Below are 24702 nucleotides of genomic sequence, written 5' to 3'. Positions count from 1 at the left end.
TCGACCTTAGGCCAACCCTCCGATCATGCAGGATTCCCCTTAACCGATTTGGGGTCCACTACACGGCGGAAGCGGCGAGTAAGGTAGCGGATACTCGACCACTGTAGGCCTTTTTTAGGATAGAGGGCAGGTCACTTGATGGGTCGGTAACATCAGGGGCTAGCGCGTATAATATTATTAATAAAAATATAAGAGTCGCCGACAACACTGGCATTGATTTAGAAAGACTTGTGACACGCGCTTCCTCACAAAGTCGTTCTAAATTACAGTCAGTCACAAATAAGCATGTTATTCAAAATAAAAATAATTTAAATATACTAGCTATAAATTGGCAGAAGCCTCAAAAACAAATCAGCGGATCTAGAACACATAATCCAAACTCATTCCGCTGATATAGTATTAGGCACAGAGAGTTGGCTATGTAATGACATGAACGACCAAGAAATTTTCCCAATAGATTTCCGACGAAGTTTACCGACACGATAGAGATACAAGACCCGGAGGAGGGGTTTTTGTGGCAGTTAAAAGTCATTTTGCAAAGCAGGCAAGTTTCATTTGAAAATAATAACATAGAAAGTGTTTGGTGCACCTTGCTACGGACAAATCAACCCAACATAAATTTTGGCTCTTTCTACAGACCTCCAGACTCAGATTTGGAAACACTTCATGCCCTCAACGATCGAATTTACAATTTTACACGTAAATATAATAACAGCATCAACATAATTCGTGGCGACTTAAACCTCCCTGGTATAGATTGGGACAATAATATCGTTAAATCTGGGACCCGCGATCGCGAATATTGCAATTCCTTGATAACATTGGTTCAAAGAAACTCCCTCCATCAAGCAGTACGCATGCCCAGCCGTGGAAAGAACATATTGGACCTATTTCTAACAAACACGCCTGAACGTATTATTAGTGTATCAACTGACAAGGGCTTGATTGCCCATAAAGCAGTTAATATCCACTTGGACGTAGAAATAAAAAAGATTGTTAAACCAAAAAGAAAAATTTGTAATTACCATAAGGCACTCTTTAAAACTTTTGCCAATCAATTAAACTCTTCACTGCCCGAGTTCAAAACCCCCTTAAGTCATGCCAACGTGGAAGAAACTTGGACAGAATTTGTCAATATTATGCAAAAAGGCATCATAGATTTCATCCCTATAAAATACCACAAAGCCAATCACGACCCCAGGTGGTACAATAAAGACGTTAGAAAAGCCCTTCGAAAGCAGATAATTTACACTCTAGGGTAAAGAGGGCAGGCATGAACACATCATCCCCTGAGAATAAACAATTATGGGACAAGTATAGATCCTCTAAAATTGAAACCAAAACACAATTACGTAGCGCCTTACTAGACTTTAAACGCAAAGTACTTTGCGAGTACTTGGACACTGACCCCGAAGCTTTCTGGTCATATGTTAGGGAAGTAAATGGGAGTAAACAAACAAGTGGCTTGCTTAAGGGATTGTAGCAATGTAATTCATACAGACAGTGAGGGTAAAGCTAGCATCCTAAATTCATTCTTCCAAAGCGTTTTCACGAACGATGCTACCACCGTATATCTTCCAGAAAAACACATACTCAACCCACGGAAAAAATAACAGCGGACCAACAAGGAATCTCAAATTGCTTAATGAGATTAAACCTAACAAATCCCCCGGTCCCGAAAATATACCAGCTAGATGATAAAACATATAGCTTCAAACATTGCCCCGTACCTTGAATTTATATTTAACAAATCCCTCACAGAGTGCAAAGTCCCTAAGATTTGGAAAACCGCGCAAATGACGCCTATTTTTAAAAGTGAGTGGTGACAGTGAGGACCCCAGTAATTACAGACCTATATCTCTCACTTCTATCTGTTGCAAAATCTTAGAGCACCTAATTGTCAGTTCAATAATAAGATACCTTGATAACATTAACTTTTTAAGTGGCAATCAACGCGGATTCAGGAAAACCCGCTCCTGCGGAAGCCAATTAGGATTATTTACACATGACTTACTTTTGTCGGGTGAGAGAGGTAGGCAAGTGGATGCGATCTTTTTAGATTTTCAAAAGGCATTTGATAAGGTTCCCCATGGTAAACTCATTCATAAGTTAAAGGTGGCGGGTATAAACAAGGGTGAAATAAATTGGGTTGAAGATTTTCTTTCAGAGCGGGAACAGAGGGTAGTCCTTGATGGCGCTAGTTCCGGCAGCATTCGAGTCACGTCGGGGGTACCCCAGGGAAGCGTAATCGGGCCGTTGCTTTTCTGGATTTTTGTTAACGATTTGAACCGCGAAGTGAAAAGTAAAATTAGGATGTTCGCGGATGACACGGTGATCTATCGGGAGATATCTGGGGATGAGGATCGTTTTATTCTAGCGCAGGATTTAGATTGCATTACTAAATGGTGTTCTAACTAGGGATTGGCATTAATTTATAGTAAATGGTCGGGGGTAAATTTCTTTAAACGATCAACGGGATTTGCTTACAAATTAGCTGGAGTTGACCTAGCAGTAGTTGATACGGTAAAATACCTAGGTGTTACATTCACAAAAAGCTTAACTCGGGGGACTCACATACGTAAAGTCTGCGGTCAAGCATATAAAAATTGGGATTTATTAGACGCATTGTCGGCAAAAAAGACTCCAAGGTCCCGGAACGTTGTTGCCACGCTCTTGTAAGGCCTCATTTAGAATATGCATGCAGCGTGTGGGATCCGAGTGAAAGAGGCCTCATTCGGGAAATTGAGAAGGCCTGGCAGGCGGGTCCTAAAACGCTTTCACGATAAAACGAAAAGCGTCACTGACATGCTTATGGAGTTGGGGTGGGAATCATTAGAAGAGAGACGATTTAATGCAAGATTGAAATTAGTAAATAAATTCAGATCCGCATGTTTCAGCACCGAGGTCTCGCAAATTATTCGCACTCCTACATACATTGGTCGCTTGGATCATGCATGCAGAACTAGCCGTCCCAAGGACTCCTTCTTCCTACGGACAATACGGGATAGAACTGCAGTGTTATAGATAGCAAAAGATAGCAAAAATTCCACTTGCCACCCTCAGCGTCTAAAAAATAACTAGTTCTACTTAAATGCATGCTCTTCCACCAACTCTATGTGTTTTGTTATAATAAACCATTCTTTCCGAATGACCTCATTCGTGTTCTGTTCATCTGTTTTTAAGTCTCCCTCTCAATCCCTCGTCCCTCTCCGCGGGGGGAAATTCTTGCTACCTGCACCGTTGGGTCGCATTTCCTGCCTTTTAGAGTCTGCTCGGGGGGTAGAGTGTTTTGTGGTGCATGTTCATGTGGTGGTGGAGTTTCGCATTCTTGCTTGTTGTGTCCTGGCTTCCGTGTTGTTGGATGGCTTTCGTGCTGCATCCTGGGGTGCAGTTGTTTGTTGATTTATGGCATATGTGTTTGCATGAGTGTTGGATGAAGGGATTTTTGCATGAGTGTGTGCGCTGCTGTGTGTGTAATTTTCCATGTTGTTGTTTTGCATGTGGTATTGTTCCTTTTTACGGTTGGTGACCTAACACTCCCCGCCACACGCCCTTGCGGTGGCTTGCGGGGTATTATGTAGATGTAGATGTATATATATACATGTGCGTCTCCGAGGAGCGTTTTATTTTAAATAGATATATACCTGTATTTATCCCTCCCCGGACTACAACCTTGACATGGTGGAAGGGCTTGCGCGTTCCGATGACCCCTAGAGCTGTGCTGGCGGAAGAAATAATAATTGCTCCTGGTAGGGTCACCCATGGGTCGAGGGTTAGGAGCCAGACGAAAGGTAGTCCACGCAGCGTATATTCCTCAGTGAGGCGGCTGCAATGGCGTCTGACCCCAGTGGGGCGGCAAGTAAGTGATGATGTCACGTTAAAAACACTATTGAGAAAGGAAACGGGAAACCACCTCAATTATCATTCCAAAGATAAATATACTGGTCACTACAGAGATTATAAGTCCTGGCAACTACGGGGCTCGGCAAAATTGGCCGTGTGACGTGCGCGGCAGCCGGGGAGGCGATGCTTCCGCGGTCATCATACCCCGAAACCCTTTCCAGGAAAACGGTAAGCGGCAGAACAGAAGACGCAGGAGAAGATCAAATTAGTTAGGATAGGAACGTGGAATGTTAGGGCAATGGTGAGGACAGGGAAATCGGATAATATTGAGCGATAGATGGAAAGGGGAAAAATAGATATTTTAGGTGCATACGAGGTGAGATAGAAGGATAGCAGGGATTACTTGGGTGATCAGCATAGAATAATATACAGCGGCGGGGACTAGAACCAACGAGGGGTTGCCTTAGTATTAAATAAAGAGGTAGGAATAAGCGTAGTCAACATAGAGCAGGTAACGGATAGAATACTACTTGTAGAGATAAAAGCAGAACCGACGAACTTGGTTATTATTCCGGTATACATGCCACTGAGCAACCAGATGTAGGAAGAGGTCGATGGGATATACGATCAATTATAGGACATGATTGCGTGTGTTCTTGCAGGGAAACCTTTGATTGTAATGGGGTTTGGAATGCGATGGTGGGAAAAGGAAGAGATGGTGATGTCGTGGGGGACTACGGTTTAGGCACGAGGAATGACCGCGGGGAGAAAGCAGTTTAGTTCTGCACGAGACAGGGGTTAGTCATCACCAACACTTGGTTTAGACACCACAAAAGACGCAGGTGTACATGGAAAATGCCAGGTGACTCAGAAAGGTATCAGCTAGATTATATCCTGGTTACACTCAGGTTTAGGAACAATGTGATAAATTCGCACAGCTTCCTAGGAGCGGATGCGGACTCTGACCACAATTTAGTTGTTATGAAATGTAGAGTCCGTTTCAAAAAGATAAGGCGGGGGCGGCGAGTAAGAAAATGGAATGTAGAATCATTAAATGGATTTAACTAATGAGTATATTGCAGAAAATAGGAATAGATTGGAGGGAAAAGAGGCTAATCCGCAACCTGTACATGTCTCAGGCTGCTCAGGTGCGAGTGGGGAACGGAGAGTCCGGATGGGCAGTGTTAGGAAGAGTTGTAACGCAGGGTTGGCTATTATCACCGTTACTGTTCAACCTGTATGTAGAGGAAATGATTAGTTTATGTTGGACGGGATGAAGGGAGAAAGAAAGTAGTCAGAGATGAAAAGGTACCTGATGCAGAGTAGTATGCTGGATTTTGTGTTTTGTTAGGAGTTACAAAATATTTATTTAGTAGCTATGTCTATCGAAAAACCTACCTTAACCGGTAGGTAACCATTATATGTAGAATTCTGCATGTCCGGGTTTTCACCGCGTTGTTGTTTGAAGCCGACAACAGTTTCGCCGAAGTTTCATCCGGCGTCTTCAGGTCGAAGATGAACTGTTGTCGGCTTCAAACAACAACGCGGTGAAAACCCGGACATGCAGAATTCTTCAAGCCACCGCCGCGAAAATCTACGCAGCCATAAACCATTATATGTATGTATATATATGTATATATATTTTTTTTAGGGTAATCTACCGGTTAAGGTAGGTTTTTGGATGGACACAACTACCAAACAAATATTTTATTACTCCTAACAAAACACTAAAATATGTATATAATATATATATTATATATTCATGTATATTACATATTCATATATATTATATTTAATATTCATACATACATATATATATATATATATATATATATATATGTATCTGTATATATAAACCAAATGCATTTTGTACTCTCAGCTGGCACTCTGATCTCCCAAGACATCCGGCAGTAAATGGTGTTTCCACGTGAATTTAAAGACGACAAAATCCTTAATAGATTATTCTACATTTGAAAGTACCTATGTCTCTGGAGAATTTTACCTGCACTCGACAACAAACCATTCATTCTACATACAGTGGCCACAGTGAGCGGAAATATTAAATTTTGTTAAATCGGCTTTGACATGGAAAAATGCATAAAAAAGGGCTACACATTTTTTAGAGTTTGTGTTGTCATGCGTGAATTTCACATGCCTTATTGGGCTTAGTACAGGGTGAACTCTACCTTCACCTACCAAACCGACCTTCGGGTTGATTACTACTGAGTTAATGGTTTATATATATATATATATATATATATATATATATATATATATATATATATATATATATAATGGATGGGGATTGTCTTCATTAGCATCAATGTCGTCATGCATTTAGCTATGTAAATGTCTAGAAATATAACTGTCAGCCATGAGTAGAAAATACATGGTGGAGAATTATATCTACTGTGTAAGACATCTGCTGTTAACAGGCGCAGAAAAATTCACTCCACTTTGCAATGACGTGAAAAAAACCTTACCGAAAGCCCTTTGTTGACGAATAATTGCACCCTCGATTGCAGCCAACCCTTTTCATTCGAATCTGTAAAGCATGTGTGTATAATTGTGCGAGATATTTCACGACATCTTTGAGTATGGTTTCTAAGTATTTTATGATTGGTCTAATATTTTTAATTTTGAAAATGAAAAATATAGCGAAAAAGTATTTAAAATCCCTTTCGTTTGTATCTTGTATCATGTTAATGCTGGCCCCGGTGGCGGCGAGGAAACGTCCTCGTCTGCCAACCCAGAGGTCGTGGGTTCGATTCCCACCTAGGTGGTTTTTCTTCCACTTATTGCTTGGGTGTATGTGATTGTCAAATTGTTATATCAACGTGCGAAATCCGATGATAAGGTTGAAGTGCTATTTTTGCAAATTAAGATGCATATTAAATTTGATATATAAATACAACGGAGAGGAAAACATTACACGGAGTAGAGAAGATTTTAAAAATGCAACGGGGCCCCCCGTGGGCGATTCCCGAACGCCCTGGCGGTGGGTGGCGGGGCACCATGTAGATTATGAATCTGAGAACTTATAAAATATTTTAGGAATACATACAATCTACCGTAGTATAAATTAATTTCCATCAATGTTAGTGGTGTGAGATGTATCGTAAGGAATGAAGGTCTCCTTTGTTTTTTGTGCAACAAAGAAATAGATATGGTTACCTGCATTCTGTACATATTTGGTTTATCTATGGTTTACATTGAACATCAGGACCAGTATCACTGGAGCCGATTTTCAACAACCAGCCTACTGCTTACTTACAGTCCGTTTCAGTCCAGTTTCATCGCGCATGCGTCCTGAAGTTCCTCCAGAATAAAATCAAGATCCGATTTCTTTCTGCAGGTCAATGGAGGAATATATTAGAATTTAAACCAGTGGCGGAAAAGCCTTCCCTCCTTTGGCATAATTTTGAGGGAAGACTGCTTCATTTGCACCGTTCTCTTAACTCCCAAAATGTCTCCAATGGAAGTAAGCCTCATCGCCATCAGTCAGTATGCTGAACTGTCTCGTCGCTTCCCACGCTTAGTTTCATGCTTCTAGGAACTTCTCGTGCTTCGGCCGCTGAGGGAAGGAAGAATCTTTGGGGTAACTCCTGCCGTCAGTTTTCGGACGGATTCCATCGAAACATTAAGAGGCTGAACTATTTTCCAAACTTGCCGCGCTTAGAATCCACCCCGCCTAGCTACTACCTGCGATCATTCGATTCGTGCGATAGAAAGCTTCACGAAATCCACTCTGCCAACGTATCGCACGACGGGTTGACTCAGCGGGAGTACGCTAAAAAGTGATCGTTTAGCCAAGACGGAGAAATTATTACTCATGAATATGTGTTGAAATAAACCCAGTCAGCGTCCAGCAAACTCCATGGCTCACAAGTACAGAGACACGAGAAATGAGCCGTCGCTTAGGAAATTTCTAAGGGCGAGAGGGGAAATCCATGATGATAAACATTTTTTAGTATTTGAGAGATACTCGCCGCCCCTCATTAAAAAAGAAACTCTTTGCTCGCTTTAAATAAAGGTCTTCTTTCGTTTCTCGGAAGGTAGACGCGTCGTTTCCTCGGAGGCGTCCGTGGATCATCCGAGTGTCGGGCGGGCGTCAGTGGGAGGAGCGAACCACCTCCCCTCCCGCCCCACGTGGTGCCCGGAGGAGGGCCGCATGGAGGGGAGGCGGCCGGCCGCAGGCCCTCGCCCTTCCTCGCTGCTCACCTCTCAGTCAGTCCGCCGCTCGCAAACTGGACACACCGCGACATCCCTCAGCCCTGCCGCACGCTGACCCGCGAGACGTCCACAGGTGAGTGCCCCTCACTCCCGGGGGGGAGGGAGGTCGTCCTTGCTTTGTGCCCCCCCGAGGGATTCCCTGAATTGCCCCCGTCTGCACTCGTCCCTCCCTTGGGCGCGCTCCCAGTCACTGCAGATCATTCGAAACCCGGGGCGGAGGATGGGTGCCCCCGTTCGAAACCCCCCCTCTCCCTCGTGCGACCCAACACCCCTGTTTACATTTCTCCCCTCCCCATTCTGATTTCAAAAACGAGAAATGAATGCAATCGCTGTGTGATTGTTTTCCAATAATTGCAAACCACCGCTCTCATGGCTTTGCGGTTGCCGACTCGATCGCTGGGGGCAATTAACTGTGGTGCACGTGCCTCGACGCTCAATGGCACACGGAACATCCATTATAAGTTGGTTTTAGGCTTGCCCTAATGTTTGCCTCCGCCCTTCTGCTGACGTCGATTCCGGCTTCTCCGTGCAAACAGCCGAAGCATTCCCACCAAAAATGCCGCACCGATGCGCGTCTGTGCGCGCTGGTCTGACTTGCGTGTCGTCCTCCGCCTGCTCAGCTCACCTGACTGGCCGCCTTCCGAACATTCCCTCCCGCGAACGGATATCAACCTTGACAGAAGTCCGGCCGCCCCTGCGAAGACTCGCGGGGAATCGCTCGAGTGCTGCGCTGTCCCCAGCCGCGGGGAAAACCCGGTCGCTTCGGGAGGGAAGGGGTGAGACGGACTTGGAACCCATGGGAGTGGGCGGGCGTCCAAGCAAACAGAACGCCGCACTCTTGTTCACTTGAACACCCACCTACCTTCGTGCTTCATGGAGGTGGTGGTCTACTTGAGACTGCGCGAGAAGCTATGTGTCCTCCGAATGCAATGATCAGACGGGAAAGTAGTCCATGTCAGCGGCAGTGACCTTGTACGTTCTTCCTGCAGACGATGTCCACTGGCATTTGCTGTTTTGGTGCTTGAGTGCCTGAATTGATAGATGGATACCAATTTACTCCTTTTAAATTGTTTGTGTGTGTATATGTGCGTGTGTACATATATTATATGAAATATATATATTATTATTAGATAATCTACCGGTTAAGGTAGGTTTTTGGATGGACAAAATTACTAATTCAACAATTTATGACCCCCAGCAAAACACAACATCCCCCCCTACTTCAGGTCCCTCTTCATCTCTGAGTACTTTCTGCATCCCTTCATCCCGTCCAACATCCATATCCTGTTCCTTCACTTTCCTCGTTTTCCTAACATTCTCCCCTCAATTACAGTCTTCAACATCCCGCTGCCGGTCAATAGCCCCTTCATCCACTTTTCCTGCTTCCATAAGATTTCTCCCAAAAAACCCCTCTCTTCGCCCGCCACACCAAGTATTTCCTCATTTGTTTTCTTCTCTGTCCATTCCATGAGAACAACCTTGTCTGCGGGGGATATCAAACTTATCGTCCTGTAGTCCTCACATGATGTAGCCTTTACCTTTTCGGAATAGGAACTAAAACTGATCTCACAAAGTCTTCCGGCCAGATTCCTTCCTCATGAATACTACGAATCAGAATACTATATATATATATATATATATATATATATATATATATATATATATATATATATATATATATAAAGTTGTTAGGATTATAAAGAAAAGGATAGAGAGTAGGGCAAATGATTACTTAGGGGATGATGGGTTTGGGTTTAGGAAGGGCAGAGGTACGCGTGATTCCATTGCAGTAATGAGATTATTAATCGAGAGGAATATAGAACACAACCAGGAGGTATTTGCCTGTTTTGTAGATTTCGAAGAAGCGTTTGATAGAGTGAATTGGGAAAAACTAATGAGTATATTGCAGAAAATAGGAATAGATTGGAGGGAAAAGAGGCTAATCCGCAACCTGTACATGTCTCAGACTGCTCAGGTGCGAGTGGGGAACAGGGATTCTGGATGGGCAGTGTTAGGAAGAGGTGTAAGGCAGGGTTGCCAATTGTCACCATTGCTGTTCAACCGGTATGTAGAGGAAATGATTAAAAAGGCATGGGAAGAACTGGAGGTAGGAATGAAAGTGGGCGGGGAATTCGTAAAATCAGTTAGGTTTGCTGATGACCAAGCTTTAGTTTGTCAGTCAGCCAAGGGGCTTCAAGCATTGCTTAGTGAATAGGAAATTCAGTGCGACAGGTATGGGATGAGAATCAATATTAATAAAACAAAGGTTATACAATTTTCTAGAAAGAAAAAGGCTAAGCTAAACATTAAAATAGGAGGGCAAAAACTAGAGCAGGTAGAACAGTTTACGTATCTTGGAAGTGTTTTGGACCAACACGGTCGAAGTAGTAGGGACGTAAGGAGAAGAATTGCGCTAGGCAAAGAGGCTTTCACAAGGAGGAGGGAGTTGATGACGGGGACTTTGAGTAAGGATGTTAAGAAAAGACTCGTAAAAACTTTGATACGGAGCGTAGCTATGTAGGGCGCGGAAACGTGGTCATTGAAGCAGGAGGATAGACGTAGATTGGAGGCTTTTGAAATGTGGGTGTGGAGAAGAATGGAGAAGGTGAAATGGACAGAGAAGAAAAGAAATGAGGAAGTATTTGGTATGGTGGGCGAAGAGAGGGGTTTGTTGGGAGCAATCCTATGGAGGCAGGAAAAGTGGATGAAGGGGGTATTGACCGGCAGTGGGATGTTGAAGACGGTAATTGAGGGGAGAACGTTGGGCAAACGAGGAAAGGGAAGGAACAGGATAGGGATGTTGGACGGGATGAAGGGAGGAAGAAAGTACTCAGAGATGAAGAGGGACCTGATATAGAGTAGGATGATGGATTTTGTGTTTTGTTAGGAGTAATAAAATATTTGTTTGGTAGTTTTGTCCTTCCAAAAAACGTACCTTAACCGGTAGATTACCTAATAATATATATATATATATATATATATATATATATATATATATATATATATACACGGGAATCGAACGTGAGCCCTCCGCTCAGTTGTCCAAACCTCAACCCCTTGAATTTTATATCCCCTTATGTATTATGTATTAAATATATATAATGTATTATATATATATATATATATATGTGTGTGTGTATGTGTCTGTAGAATATATGTGTGTGTGTATACGGGGATATAAAATTCAAGGGGTTGAGCTTTGGACAACTGAGTGGAGGGCCCACGTTCGATTCCCGTGGACATCTCTCTCGCTTTAGCCAAGTTGAATGTTTTTTCGGTTGCCAGAACTTCCAGGGTAACAATAAGCGTCATAGGAAAAGGTATGGTCACCCTATCCTGATGTGTGAATTTCACCCGCCGTTGGGCTTAGTACTGGGTGAACTATACCGTCGCCTACCAAGGGGACCTTCGGGTTGATTACTGTGCTTATGGTTTTTATGAAAAAGTGTTTATATATATACACACTAATATATATGTATATATATATATAATATAAATATTATATATATATACATATATATATATATATAAAGTATATATATATATATGTATATATATATAATATTTATATTATATATATATATACATATATATATATATATATATATATATATATATATATACACATACATACATACATACATACATACATACATGTGTGTGTGTGTATGTGTGTGAATGGATTTTTTATATGTGTACAAACTTATGTATACTATTGATTGAAGTATCTGAAGGAAATCGGAGTTAACTTAACCAAGAAGTATATGTTCTATCTAGAATTGTTTGCTGCTGTTTAATAACATCTGGTATTGTGATTAACGATCATGTGTTCTTTCGTAGCAATCATAGTCCTGCCCCGTTTTACCTAGGCTTCATTTAATCAAATTCGTTGTCGCATCTTGACGGGCCGAAATATTAATTTGACTGCGACACACTAACAGGAAATGGAATCTTTCGCTCGTGCTCTTGCTTGGTATGGCTCCCGGGTAACGGGAAGTTGTGCCTTCGCGCGGCGGGTATGGGCATGGCGCGAGCGGGCAGGGCGTGGTGGCGGTGCACTTGACCCGCTTCCCCCCCCCCCCCCCCCCCGAGGCACGCGCGCCGCCGCCGTGAATTCTCGGACCCCGGGTAGTCAGCCGGCTCTGGGGAATGAATGCCTGCCCATCCAGGGGGTTCGATTACCCGTCCGCGTGGGTCTTCCTCCCGGACTTCTGAGTTAGTAGTGATTTTGTCGCGTACACTTCGGAGACCCCTCCTGCCTGCTTGGATGAGAGAAGTGAATCTTCGAGGGCGGGGAATGAGTTCAGAGGCAGCCCACCGAGAGTTGAGTCTTGCGACTGTCACGCCTCCCTTCCCCCGCCCGCCTCTTCCTCCACACCTGCCGAGGTCACACCTGCCCCCCCTCCCCTTGCCTCATTCCGCGATGGACGTCGTCATCAGTTTCTCTCACTCCATTTTATTTTCATCGTGCCCTCCTAGGGATCTATTGTTCGCCTGCACAGCGTTGCCATCATTGCCAGTTAAGAGTTATGTTACGGTTAAGTAATGGCGGTGAGAGTTTAATTAAAAATTGAGACGGGCAAAAAATGAAGCCAGAGAACCTGGTGGAAGATGCAGTGGGAGGACATGGAAAGTTTGGAGAGGAAGGGGGAAATTGGTGCGCTGTACAGCAAGGTTAAATCACTACCGGGAAGTAAGAAGGGAAGATCTGTGCCAACAGTTAGAGATGAGTCGGGTAAGCTACCAGCTGACACAGAACAGATCCGAAAGAGATGGAAGGAATGTATAGAAGCACTATATGGTAAAGAACTTAGGCTTACAAGGTTAGACATAGAAGGAGAACATGACGTAGAAGAAGATAGCTTAGGCCCAGGCATACTGGACAATTAGATAGGAAGGGCATTAAGGGAGATGAAACTAAATAAGGCCGTGGGGGTGGATAACATTCCCGTGGAACTTTTAAAAGGCTTAGGAAAATGTGGGAGGAAGAGGTTATATGGGCTGATTCGTAGTATTTATGAAGAGGGAATCTGGCCGGAAGACTTTTAGAGATCATTGTTAATTCCTATCCCGAAAAAGGTAAAGGCTACATCATGTGAGGACTACAGGGCAATAAGTTTGATTTCCCACGCAGTTAAAGTTGTTCTCAAGGTCATCATCTAAAGGGTGGAGAGCAAGGCAAATGATTACTTGGTTTTGGTTCAGGAAGGGGGGAGGCACGCGCGATGTAATTGCAGTAATGAGATCACTAATCGAACATTCTTTTCCTCCTCTCCCAACGATGTCCCCTCTATCATGCTCTCCAATACCCCTCCATTACTTACTCGTCCTGCTTTGGAATTTCTCCCCGCAGCCTCCCCTCTCCCCTTCCATCGCTACTGCTGCAACTGTTCTCTATTCCTTTTCACTCACTTTCCATTTTCTCCCTCCGCGTCCTCGCACTGCTCTCGAACGCCTCCATATATACGCTTATCCTTCTCACTCGATGACCATGTTTCTGAGCCATGCAAAACTCCGTCGCCAGGCAAACATTTCTCTGGTGTTTAATTGGAACATCTTGACATGAGATGCTTGTCGCCCACTCATCGCCCATAAACGCTGATTCTTTAGGTGGAGGATTGTTTGCTCCGTGGATGCTGTGGCCCGTCTCAATAGTTACCATGTTCTTCCGCAGCCTGTGGTTTCCTCGTGTCTCGGAAGCCTGATTCAACCCGAGTCCTCGTGCGATCATGGCAGCAGCGTGCATTCGTTCGATCGGCTGCGACTGTCTATCTGTGCGGGCGCGCACCCCACCCGCACCCCACCCGCACCCCACCCGCAACCCATCCGTCCTGCGGGCGTGCGTCTTTCAACGACCCTCTCGAGCCACGCCCGCCACTTGCGCCCAACTGTTTCTTTCACCAAACACGGCTCCTCCGAAGAAGTAAAGCAAATGTTTTCTGTTCGAAATTATTTTAATGATTCTTTTTTAAACGAAATAAGCTTTCTACATAATATGAACTATGCTTTATGTAAGCGAATTTTTTTTATTAATGCACGCGCGCTTTGTCTTTGCAAATGGTGGAAAAAACAGCCGGAAAAAATGGAACAATTTAATCTGGGAAGCATGGAAATTCGTGTTGGGGTGTAGCCGTGAGAGAGCCCGGGTATCTCAATATTCTCTCGAGGTGAGACAGATTCATTCCATTTGTATTGGGGATGCTATAGAGAACGGTGGAAAGGAGATTTGAAATGACACACTGCGAAGGAATTAATGCTTTCGTTATAGGGTGGCGAGTAAGGTTGGGTCGTATGCATCCCATCATTGGTATTTTTCAACCAGTGATTTGTTACAACTCGACATTGAATATCATTCCTTCCCGCCCTTGAGTACGTTGATGATGTTTTGTTTTCTGGAGACAGCCCTTTACAGCTGTTCGGTCTCCATAGTTGGCTCATATGTAGTGCGTGTCTCGGTTGGCTCTTTTTACACCCGTTACCGTTATTGAGGAATTCGAGCGGCGACCAAACTGGCGAGGCATTAGGGGGCATGGTCTCACGCTTGGGTCTCGGACTGCCTGATGGATGGATGTTGGACACCCTGCGCAGTAGTACTGCCATCTACGTAGCTCCGAATTAGAAATAAACAGATTATTATTATTTTATAATCTACCGGTTAAGGTAGGTTTTTGGATGGACACAGCTACCAAATAAATATTTTGAGACTCCTAACAAAACTCAAAATCCAGCATCCTACTCTACATCATGTCCCTCTTCATCTCTGAGTACTTACTTCCTCCCTTCATCCCGCCCTACATTCCTATTCCCTATTCCTGTCCTTTCCACGTCTGCTTAACATTCTCCCCTCTATTACAGTTTTCAGCATCCCACTGCCGGTCAATACGCCCTTCATCCATCTTTCCTGCCTCCATAGGATTTCTCCCAACAAACCACTTTCTTCGCCCACCATATCAAGTACTTCCTCATTCGTTTTCTTCTCTGTCCATTTCACCTTCTGCATCCTTCTCCGCACCCACGTTATATCAGTTGAGCCTCCAATCTACTTCTGTCAAAACAGATGATGTTCGAAGTTAAATGTTTTGAAATCTGAGATAACTTGTGCATACACATTTTGGAGTGCTAAAATCACGTAATGGTTTTCGCGAAATTCTGAGTTCACTTGACAATTCACTCGGTAATTTTTTTGCTGAAATTTTTCATAGCTTTTTGTAAAATTTTGCAACTTAGTCTATTTCTTGGCCTGCATTGGTATTCATTTTCTCTGATCGAGCTACGAGTAGACAGGCTGTGGATCAAATCATGAGTGAGGAAGCGGACCGAGGTCCCATTAAGGAAGGCAAGCGTAGATAATGCAGCTACGTGTAAAATGAATGTTTTAATTTGTACGAGGAATAGAGAAAAGCATTTAAACAAAAATGAAAATAACCAATGTTTTCGTGAAAGATATTCACATCAATCCGTGGGTATTAATGTTAGGAGCGTATTAGCGGTGACAGGAAAGGACTGTGAGAGAAAGGGCTTTGCAGTCTAACAGTGTCCTCGACGGGTTCGGGAGACGTCCACCGGCGGCGCCAGAGCAATGCTCTAACCTCCCCCCCCTGTCCTCTCCCTGCCCCCCCCCCTTTGTCCCCAAATAGGGCTCATTAGGCAGCGGTGGACGCGTGAGTGCGGCGGCGGGTCGAGTGGCGCTGGGCAGAGAGGAGTCGCTGAAGAACGCTCGGAATTACTACGCTGGAAATGAGAGAAGGCAAATTAAATTAGCGAGTGCGTTTATTCGCAAGGAAAAACTCCAATGAACGTAACAAGGCCCTCAGAAATAAGCGATAGCATTAAAATGTGCGTGAAATGCTGAATTCAGACCGACGGTTCAGTGTGCGCATGATCGCATACAGGGTTCGTCCGGCAAATAAGTGTACTGAGCTCAGGAAAAAAAATTTATTACACTTTTACATATCTTAAGCTAATATTCCTCAAAATAGGACCCTTGTGAGTCGATACACTTGTTCCAGCGGCGTTCCCATTCCTGGAACGCTCCCGCGAAGGCATCATCGGGAACCTCTCGAAGACAGGTCGTCACGGCCTCTTTGACGGCGTCCAAAGTCCCGTATCGCGTTCCTTTCAAACTCCTCTTTATCTTCGGGAACAGAAAGAAATCCGGTGGTGCCAAGTCCGGGCTGTAGGGCGGGTGCGGCAGCGTTGCCACGCCGTGCTTGGCCAAGAAGTCCGACACGACAAGCGCGGTGTGAGACGGCGCATTGTCATGATGCAGCCGCCAGATGTTTTTGATCGCTGGCCGGACGCGGGCGACTCGTTTTCGAAGCCTATCGAGCACTTGGACGTAAAATGCAGCATTTACAGTTTGTCGTTCAGGTACAAATTCGTAGTGGACGACTCCCCTTTTGTCAAAAAAGACAATGAGCATCGCCTTGATCCGAGATTTGCTCATGCGAGCTTTCTTTTGACGGGGTGATGATGGGGTGTGCCACTCCGCACTTTGTCTCTTCGACTCCGGGTCGTACTCAAAGATCCACGTCTCGTCACCCGAAACAACGTTCTCTAAAAAATGTGGATCATTTTTGCAGTGATCCGCAAGTTGTGTCGCGATTTCCAAACGATTGAGTCTTTGATCATCACTGAGCACTTTCGGCACCAACTTTGCACAAATTTTTCGCATCTGTAATTGCTCCCTAATAATCTCGTGCACTATTGTTTTTGGCACATTACACTGCTCTGCTATCATCCGAACACTAAGACGACGATCAGAGTTCAGTACATCGAGAACTTTTCGCACATTTTCGTCGGTGAGTGTCGTTGATGGGCGTCTAGGCCGTCGTTCGTCGTCGACCTCTTCTCTGCCCTCCACGAAAATCTTGTGCCACAGAAAGATCATGTTCCTGGACATGGCTGACTCCCCGTAAGCCTGGTTAATCATACCGACAGTTTCGGTAGACGATTTCCCAAGCTTTACCGCAAATTTGATGGAATAACGCTGCTCCAAAAACTTCGGCATCGCGTTCCGTGACGTGGGTCGAGCGTGGAGGTTCGCGTTAACAGAGCTCCTCACTACATCACAGCTCAGAGCCGACTGCCTTTTTCAGCGTCGCTTGCCAACATACCCCCCTCAAATCGCAGCCCGTCAGAGCGGTGCTGGGCGCGCCTGGAGCGGCGGGAAAAAATCAGTACATTTATTTTCCGGACGAACCCTGTAGGTACTTTCAAATGTAGAATAATCTATTAAGGATTTTGTCGTCTTTAAATTCACGTGGAAACACCATTTACTGCCGGATGTCTTGGGAGATCAGAGTGCCAGCTGAGAGTACAAAATGCATTTGGTTTATATATACAGATACATATATATATATATATATATATATATATATATATATATATATATATATATGTATGAATATTAAATATAATATATATGAATATGTAATATACATGAATATATAATATATATATTATATACATATTTTTGTGTTTTGTTAGGAGTAATAAAATATTTGTTGTGCTGTGTTGTGTTGTGTCCATCCAAAAACCTACCTTAACCGGTAGATTACCCTAAAAAAATATACATACATATAATGGTTACCTACCGGTTAAGGTAGGTTTTTCGATAAACATAGCTACTAAATAAATATTTTGTAACTCCTAACAAAACACAAAATCCAGCATACTACTCTGCATCAGGTACCTTTTCATCTCTGACTACTTTCTTTCTCCCTTCATCCCGTCCAACATAAACTAATCATTTCCTCTACATACAGGTTGAACAGCAACAGTGATAATGGGCAACCCTGCCCTACACCTCTTCCTAACACTGCCCATCCGGACTCTCCGTTCCCCACTCGCACCTGAGCAGCCTGAGACATGTACAGGTTGCGGATTAGCCTCCTTTCCCTCCAATCTATTCCTATTTTCTGCAATATACTCATTAGTTTTTCCCAATTCACTCTATCAAACGCTTTTTCGAAATCTACGAACAGGCAAATACCTCCTGGTTGTGTTCTATATTCCTCTCGATTAACAATCTCATTACTGCAATGGCATCACGCCTACCTCTGCCCTTCCTAAACCCAAACTGATCATCCCCTAAGTAATCATTTGCCCTATTTTCTATCCTTTTGTTTATGATCCTAAGAACAATTTTAACTGTGTGGGATAACAAACTTATTTTCCTGTAGTCATCACATGATGTAGCCTTTACCTTATTCGGAATAGGAACTAACACTCATTTAACAAAGTCTTCCGGCCAGATCCCTTCCTCATAGATACTACGAATGAGCCCATATAGCCTCTTCCTCCCACATTTTCCTAAACATTTTAATAGTTCAGCGGGAATGTTATCCACCCCCATGGCCTTATTTAGTTTCATCTCCCTTAATGCCCTTTCTATCTCATCGTCGAGTATACCTGGGCCTAAGTTATCTTCCTCTACGTCATGTTCCTTTTCTATGTCTAACTTTGCTGGTCTAAGCTCTTTACTATACAGTTCTTTTATATATTCCTTCCCTCTCTTTTGGATCTTTCCTGCGTCGACTATTTCCTTACCCGCCTTATCTCTAACTGCTATCATCGACCTTCCTTTCTTACTTCCCGATAAAGATTTGCTGTACAGCGCACTAATTTCACCCTTTTTCTTCCATTTTCTCCTCTCATCCATCTTTGTAATCATGTCATCCGTGATCCATGGTTTTCTAATCCTTCTATCGTTAACGGTTCCAAAAGTGTCTTTTGTGGCTTTAGATAACCCTATCTTGATGCATTCCCATTTTTCTTCGATAGTACTTAGCTCTTTACCATCCTCCATGATTTCCTCTACAGCCTGATGGTACTTCTTCCTTTTAAATCCATTTAATGATTCTCTGCCTTCCACGTTTCCCTAAATCCTTATGAACTTCCACGGGGATGTCCCTACGACCATGGGTGATTTCCCTCAATGCTCTTTCTAACTCGCCATCAAGTATGATTGGGCCTACGCTATCTTCATCTACGTCATAATCTCCTTTAATGCCTAGAATATCTGACCTTATACCCTTACCACTTGGACCATCTTTGTATCAGTTTTCTGGATCAATTAATAATTTCCCTGCTTTATATTCGATACTGTTAGCATTTTGAAGCGCCGCATTTCCAAACGATGCGAAGTACGCAGTTGCTGCCGAGTGCCGGTGTGAGAAGAAGCCACGGAGGCCGCCCCCGTGGCCTCGCCCCTCCCCCGTTGCACGCCACAGGCGCGGTCTTTCCCACGAACTACTGAGCTCTCATCTGCATTGGGCACCAGGGTTGTTTTCTACATTTCATTTATGCTTCTACCAAATAATAGCGCATTTAGCCCCAAAGGTAGAAGAATAATCTTTTTCAAAGCATTATTCGCAACAAAAATCTTCAATAAGAAGTTTAGAGAAGTAAGGAAGGCACTGGCCACAAGGGATTTTCAGGAAGAACAAACAAATGATTAAGAAACAAGATCCGCCGCGGAGGCCCGACGCGCGGTGATTATGCTGCTGCGTTGCCAACGCGGTCGGCGACGGAAGAACCAACCAATCAACGTGCTAACGCTAAAAGCGAAGCTGCGTCCAGACTCGTCGTTTAGAGGCCCCCATGAATCGCTCGGATTTTGGGATCTTGAAGGGTATCCTAACTCGTTGGGCAGCCAGAGGGCGCAAATTTAGGTGTCCATCTCGGACCCCAGATTTAGGACACAAGAAGTGTATCCTAAATACGCTATATTGCAATCGCATAATTCCAAGTGCTAAAAGCGAGACAACTATCCGAAGAATAACCGCCATGGCAGGAATTTATTATGTATGTAGGGCGCAATGACATCGATTTTTTCTTTGAGAGGTGACTACTCAGGGAGCGTGGAACAACGGAGGGTTTTACTATCGAGGAGAGGCGAAGCTGTTCTCAGGCGAGAGAAATTTGGTGTCTTCCGCATCGACATTATATTCATTCTGGCCATGACTTCATTATATCAATTTATTCAGTGTAGACCTTAGGTAAGGAATGAAAGCGTGTCGGAAAGCACGTATTTATTGTCTTGGCGCTTCGTTTCATGACAAAGAAAATCGTCCCTTTCAGTTAGTCTGTTGACTTCTACTGGCACACTGCAGTGCGTGAGCTAGAAAGCACACTTCCCTCGCATCGGCGCTCCTCAAGTCTTTATTTTGGCTCGTGCACGTTACGGACAAGACGGACCTTAGAGTGCAATGTTGTGTTTGGAGAGAGTAATTGCTTAGTATTTTCCTTCAGAAATATTAAACCGCTCCTACATTCATGCACCTTATTAATCACCGGTCGTTTGCCCAACCTTGGCACAGGGAATCACCATTTCACTACACGGCTAAAACCCAAAAAGCAATTAAACCAATGAAAAATAAAAAGTGCCGACGAAAACTAATTCTATGTTAAGTTTATTGATGCTCAGCTAAACTTAAAACAATAGCTCTAGAAGTGCGCCTGCATATAAAATAAATTCACTACTCGACACTAAAACGTGCCTTATCCAATGACAGGGATTAATTAATGAAGGAAATACACCCGTGGAGTAAAATACTACATATTTCATAGGATAAAAAGTCTGAAATTATGGATTTGAATATGATGGATCTGAAATGATAAATGGAAGCCAAATCTAAAACAACGGTTGGCCAGTACAAAGTAAATATTGGATTACCAACATAACGCCACAGAAAATCGAAAATCAAATATACGTAACCCGCGAAAATTCAAAATTCGCGATACTTTTTTAACATACCTCGTACACGCTATCCTTGTCATTCCATTTAATGCTTCTACATTCCATTTCCTAAAGGACCTCCTTGTTGTTTCCTTTCAATTTGACCCTGTACTTCATCACAGCTAAATTGTGGGCGGAGTCTGCCTCCGTTCTCCGGGAAGCTGTGAGAATTGATCACACTCTTCCTGAATCTGTGCCTAGCCATAATATAATCTAACTGAGACTTTTCTGAGTCAACTGGCATTTTCCATGTATGCTAAATCATTTTGTGGTGTCTAAACCAAGTGTTGGTGATGACTAACCCCTGTCTCGAGCAGAACTAAACTGCTTTCTCCCCGCGGTCATTCCTCGTGCCTAAACCGTAGTCCCCCACCTCATCACCATCTCTTCCTTCGCCTACCGTCGCATTCCAATCCCCCATCACTATCAAATGTTTCCCTGAAGGAACACACCAGATAAAGTCCTCTAACTGATCGTATAGCCTATCGACCTCTTCTTCCTTATGGTTGCTCGGTGGCATGTATACCTGAATAATAACCAAGTTCGTCGGTTCTGCTTTTATCTCCACTAGTAGTATTCTATCCGTTACCTGCTCTATGTTGACTACGCTTCTTCCTACCTCTTCATTTAATACTATGGCAACCCCTCGTTGGCTCTCGTCCCCGCCGCTGTATATTATTCTATACTTATCACTCCAGTAATCCCCGCTATCCTTCCATCTCACCTCGCATAGACCTAAAATATCTATTTTTCCCCTTTCCATCTCTCGCTTAATATTCTTCAATTTCCCTGTCTTCATTATTGTCTTAACATTCCAAGTTCCTGTTCTAACTAATTCGGTCCTCATCTTCTGTTCTACTGCTGTCGGTTTTCCTTTGCAAGGGTTTCGTGAGATGACGACCGCGTAAGCTTTGCCGGGCGCGGCGCCCAGCCGATTGTTCCCTTAGTTGCCAGGGGACTCATAATGGTAAACCTGCCCATCGTCGGTTCGTGGGGTAATATTTTAGGTGGTTTTCCGTAGTCCTCTGCAACAGTGTTTTTTACGTGACACCATCTCCCAAATCATCCTCCGAATCTGAATTCCTGGCCCCTTCCTTCTTCTTCATAACTTGGAGTCCTCGCGGGGCAGCCCGCCTAGAAAATTCCTTTTATCTAACCCTCATATATCCTCTCCCAACGCTTGCAGCACATTTTCCAACAAATGAACCCAACTCGCCCCTTCCTCCTCACACCATCTATCTACCTTCCTCCTTTTCCTCGTTCTCCCTTCTTCTTTTCCCTCCCTCCCGCCTCTTCTTCCTAAAATCTACATTTTAACCTGCTGGATTGCGCTTAGTTTGCTACAGCGTATTGAAACGCTTTCTGCAAAAATTATGGATACCAGTCATTTCTAACAAGTTACCCCTGATAATTTTACGTCATTGGTATTATTGGCGTTGGAATTTAAATAATCCAAAGGTTAAAGATATAGTTGTAGGGAATAATGAATAATGGAAAAGGTTTCATGCATGCACTGAGGCCTCGGCACGCTTGTGGCATGGAAATGCTTGCTACTGGTGCGCCATCCTCCCGGATACATATACGATAAGCATAATCTATTATCCCAGGCGTCATTAATAAATGTTTGGTTCAGATTGAGTGATGACTTACGAAGGAAGCCCATGAAGCATGGAGTATGGAATTTATGTAATGGATGCAACGTTTTTTCTCAATTTATTAATTTAGCCTGAGTTAGCAATGAGAAGTCATCGATAAAAGAGCTTATTTAACAAGTACCAGTCAGCAGTGGTCACTTCTGTGTCGGATAACTTTTTGACACAATTGTTTCTGAACGTGTTTAATTTTCGTTTTTGATTTGAAATAAGAAACGGAATTTTGAAATCCTGAGTCAATATGTAAAAGTACTTGATTAATCCTTAACGAGTGAATAATAAATTGAATGCAATCATTCCTGCCAATACTGAGTTAGTTAGTTCACTCTGAAGCTATTGCACTTCTTTCAATATCTTCATTCATATGTACTGGCGTTCGGAGGAATTAATTACACCGCTCACCCTGAGCACAATTTTAACCACAAATCCTTTGTAAAACAGTGAAGTACGGGAATTAAAGTGGTATTTTTGAAAAATAATCCCTACGCTCTCGTGGTTTTCTTCAATTCCTCATGATATTCCATTTGACTTGAAATCTCGAAAGCTACACAAATCTTTAGCGATGTTGATGAAATGTATCGTTAGCCCTATCTTACTTGAGTAGGAGAGTTCATGTTAATAAAATGAGAGAGATGATATGTAGGCTGGATATAATTAAGATGCCATTTTCCCCGCGAAACGATAAGGGATCGAAATCACATTATCCGACGGCGCTATGGTGGAGGCGGTAGTTTGTGTCAACAGCAGTCTGGTGCGTGAACACCCCCTGCCACGAACCCTAGCGGTATCATGCAGGGTACCATGCAAAATAAGAAAAACAAATCGGGGTCGGTGGCGCAAAAGGAGGAAGAAATCTGATTTTGTCCTGCGCAGTCAATATGTACGAGTATACGTATTCCCCTGTGCTCCTGCTCCCAGAATTTGCACGTATTTACATTCAAACAAGCAGACTGCCAAAATATTCACACGTTTTCGAAAACGATAATTGAAGCCTCCATTGAGGGAAATGTTAAATATTGTGCTTCTCACTCTGGATGGTGAGTGCGTTAAGCGATGTAAAGGTAGACATTGAGTCAATTAAACCGATGTATCAGTAGTTATTGATTCAGATACATCTGCGTCGCGAAGGAGCTCAGAAGAGAAATCTACTGATATAGGGGAGGATCGCCTCAAAATATGTGCCAGAGAGTTCATTTCCAAATTTTAAGAAAGCTATTAACATCGAACTACCGAGGGTACGTGGAATCACTTCCATGACATCTTGCGCTTAGCAGCCATCAGGTTGACTTCTCCGAGTGAACTTCTGAAACAAAACTCGGAACCTCGATGGTACAACGTGGGCGTGGCAAAATCGTGAAGACATCAGTGACAAATAAGAGGAACGGCATCCCTAGCGTCGGAAGGAATGAGATCACTTATGATGACAAGATATCTGGGGCGAATGGAAAGAGGGAATTTCGGTGTGTCTTAAGCGAATTCAAAAGGAAAAGATTGCCTGAGAATAAACGAGAATCCATTTTGCATTTTGGTCCTCTGTCGGCGAGGTTGAGGGAAATGTCTCCAGTAAATCCCATCAAAGACGATAAAAGGGAAAGAGGAAACAATAATTGGGTAAAGACGAACTTATTAAATTCATTCTTTCAAAGCGTCCTCCCCAATTGTCTACGTTAGCTGACGAAATCGTGGCGGCTGGCCGATGCCCAAAATACCAGGCTGGGCTGGAAAGTAATGCACACGTACTGGTAGACCACAAACATATGCAAGTAACGAGATCGGGAAAAAAGTACATTAAAGTACAATACTTAAAGCTCAAAATAATATATTTATTTTTCAACATAGTCACCGTTGTTAAGGCCAACACACATTTCTCCCAACGTGCAACAAGTTTTTTCATTCCGTCACTGAAAAACTTCCGACATTTCTCGAATCCAGGACTTGCCAGCTGCCTTCACCTCGTCGTCCGAGGTGTAATGATTATCCTTCGAGGTGTCTCTTGAGTGGAGGAAAAAAATAAAAATTGCCAGGCACAAGATCGGGGGAATGAGGAGGGTGTGAAATCGGTTCAAATTTCAGGTTTCGCAGAGCCTCTCCAGTTGTAAGCGAGGTGTGTGGACGAGCGTTGTCTTGTTGAAAGATGATTGGCGCCAGGCTGCCTTTAACACGACAAACTCGACCAATATGGTTTTCGATACGATTTTGCGAGTGATTCGCCGGTCATTTTGGATCAAATCT

General features: G+C 43.6%; 1 protein-coding gene across 7 annotated transcripts in view; it reads left to right on the top strand.

Moving 5' to 3' along the window:
• LOC139692789 (carboxypeptidase D-like) overlaps nt 1-24702 on the top strand; it is a 201245-nt gene that overhangs the window by 52138 nt on the left and 124405 nt on the right. For 4 of the 7 annotated variants that reach the window (XR_011701787.1, XM_071591076.1, XM_071591071.1 and 1 more), the window contains exon 1: nt 8104-8149. The exons of 1 other annotated variant lie outside the window; for it this stretch is intronic. The gene's annotated coding sequence lies outside the window, so the exon portion shown is untranslated. Of the gene's footprint in view, nt 1-8086; nt 8150-24702 lie in introns of those variants that run through there. 2 more of the 7 variants (XM_071591075.1, XM_071591073.1) reach the window with 2 other exon arrangements.

The sequence above is a fragment of the Hetaerina americana genome, unplaced genomic scaffold (genome assembly GCF_022747635.1).
Source record: "Hetaerina americana unplaced genomic scaffold, ioHetAmer1.1.p SCAF_41, whole genome shotgun sequence".
NCBI classification, from domain to species: domain Eukaryota; kingdom Metazoa; phylum Arthropoda; class Insecta; order Odonata; family Calopterygidae; genus Hetaerina; species Hetaerina americana.
This window is presented reverse-complemented; position numbering and strand designations above follow the sequence as displayed.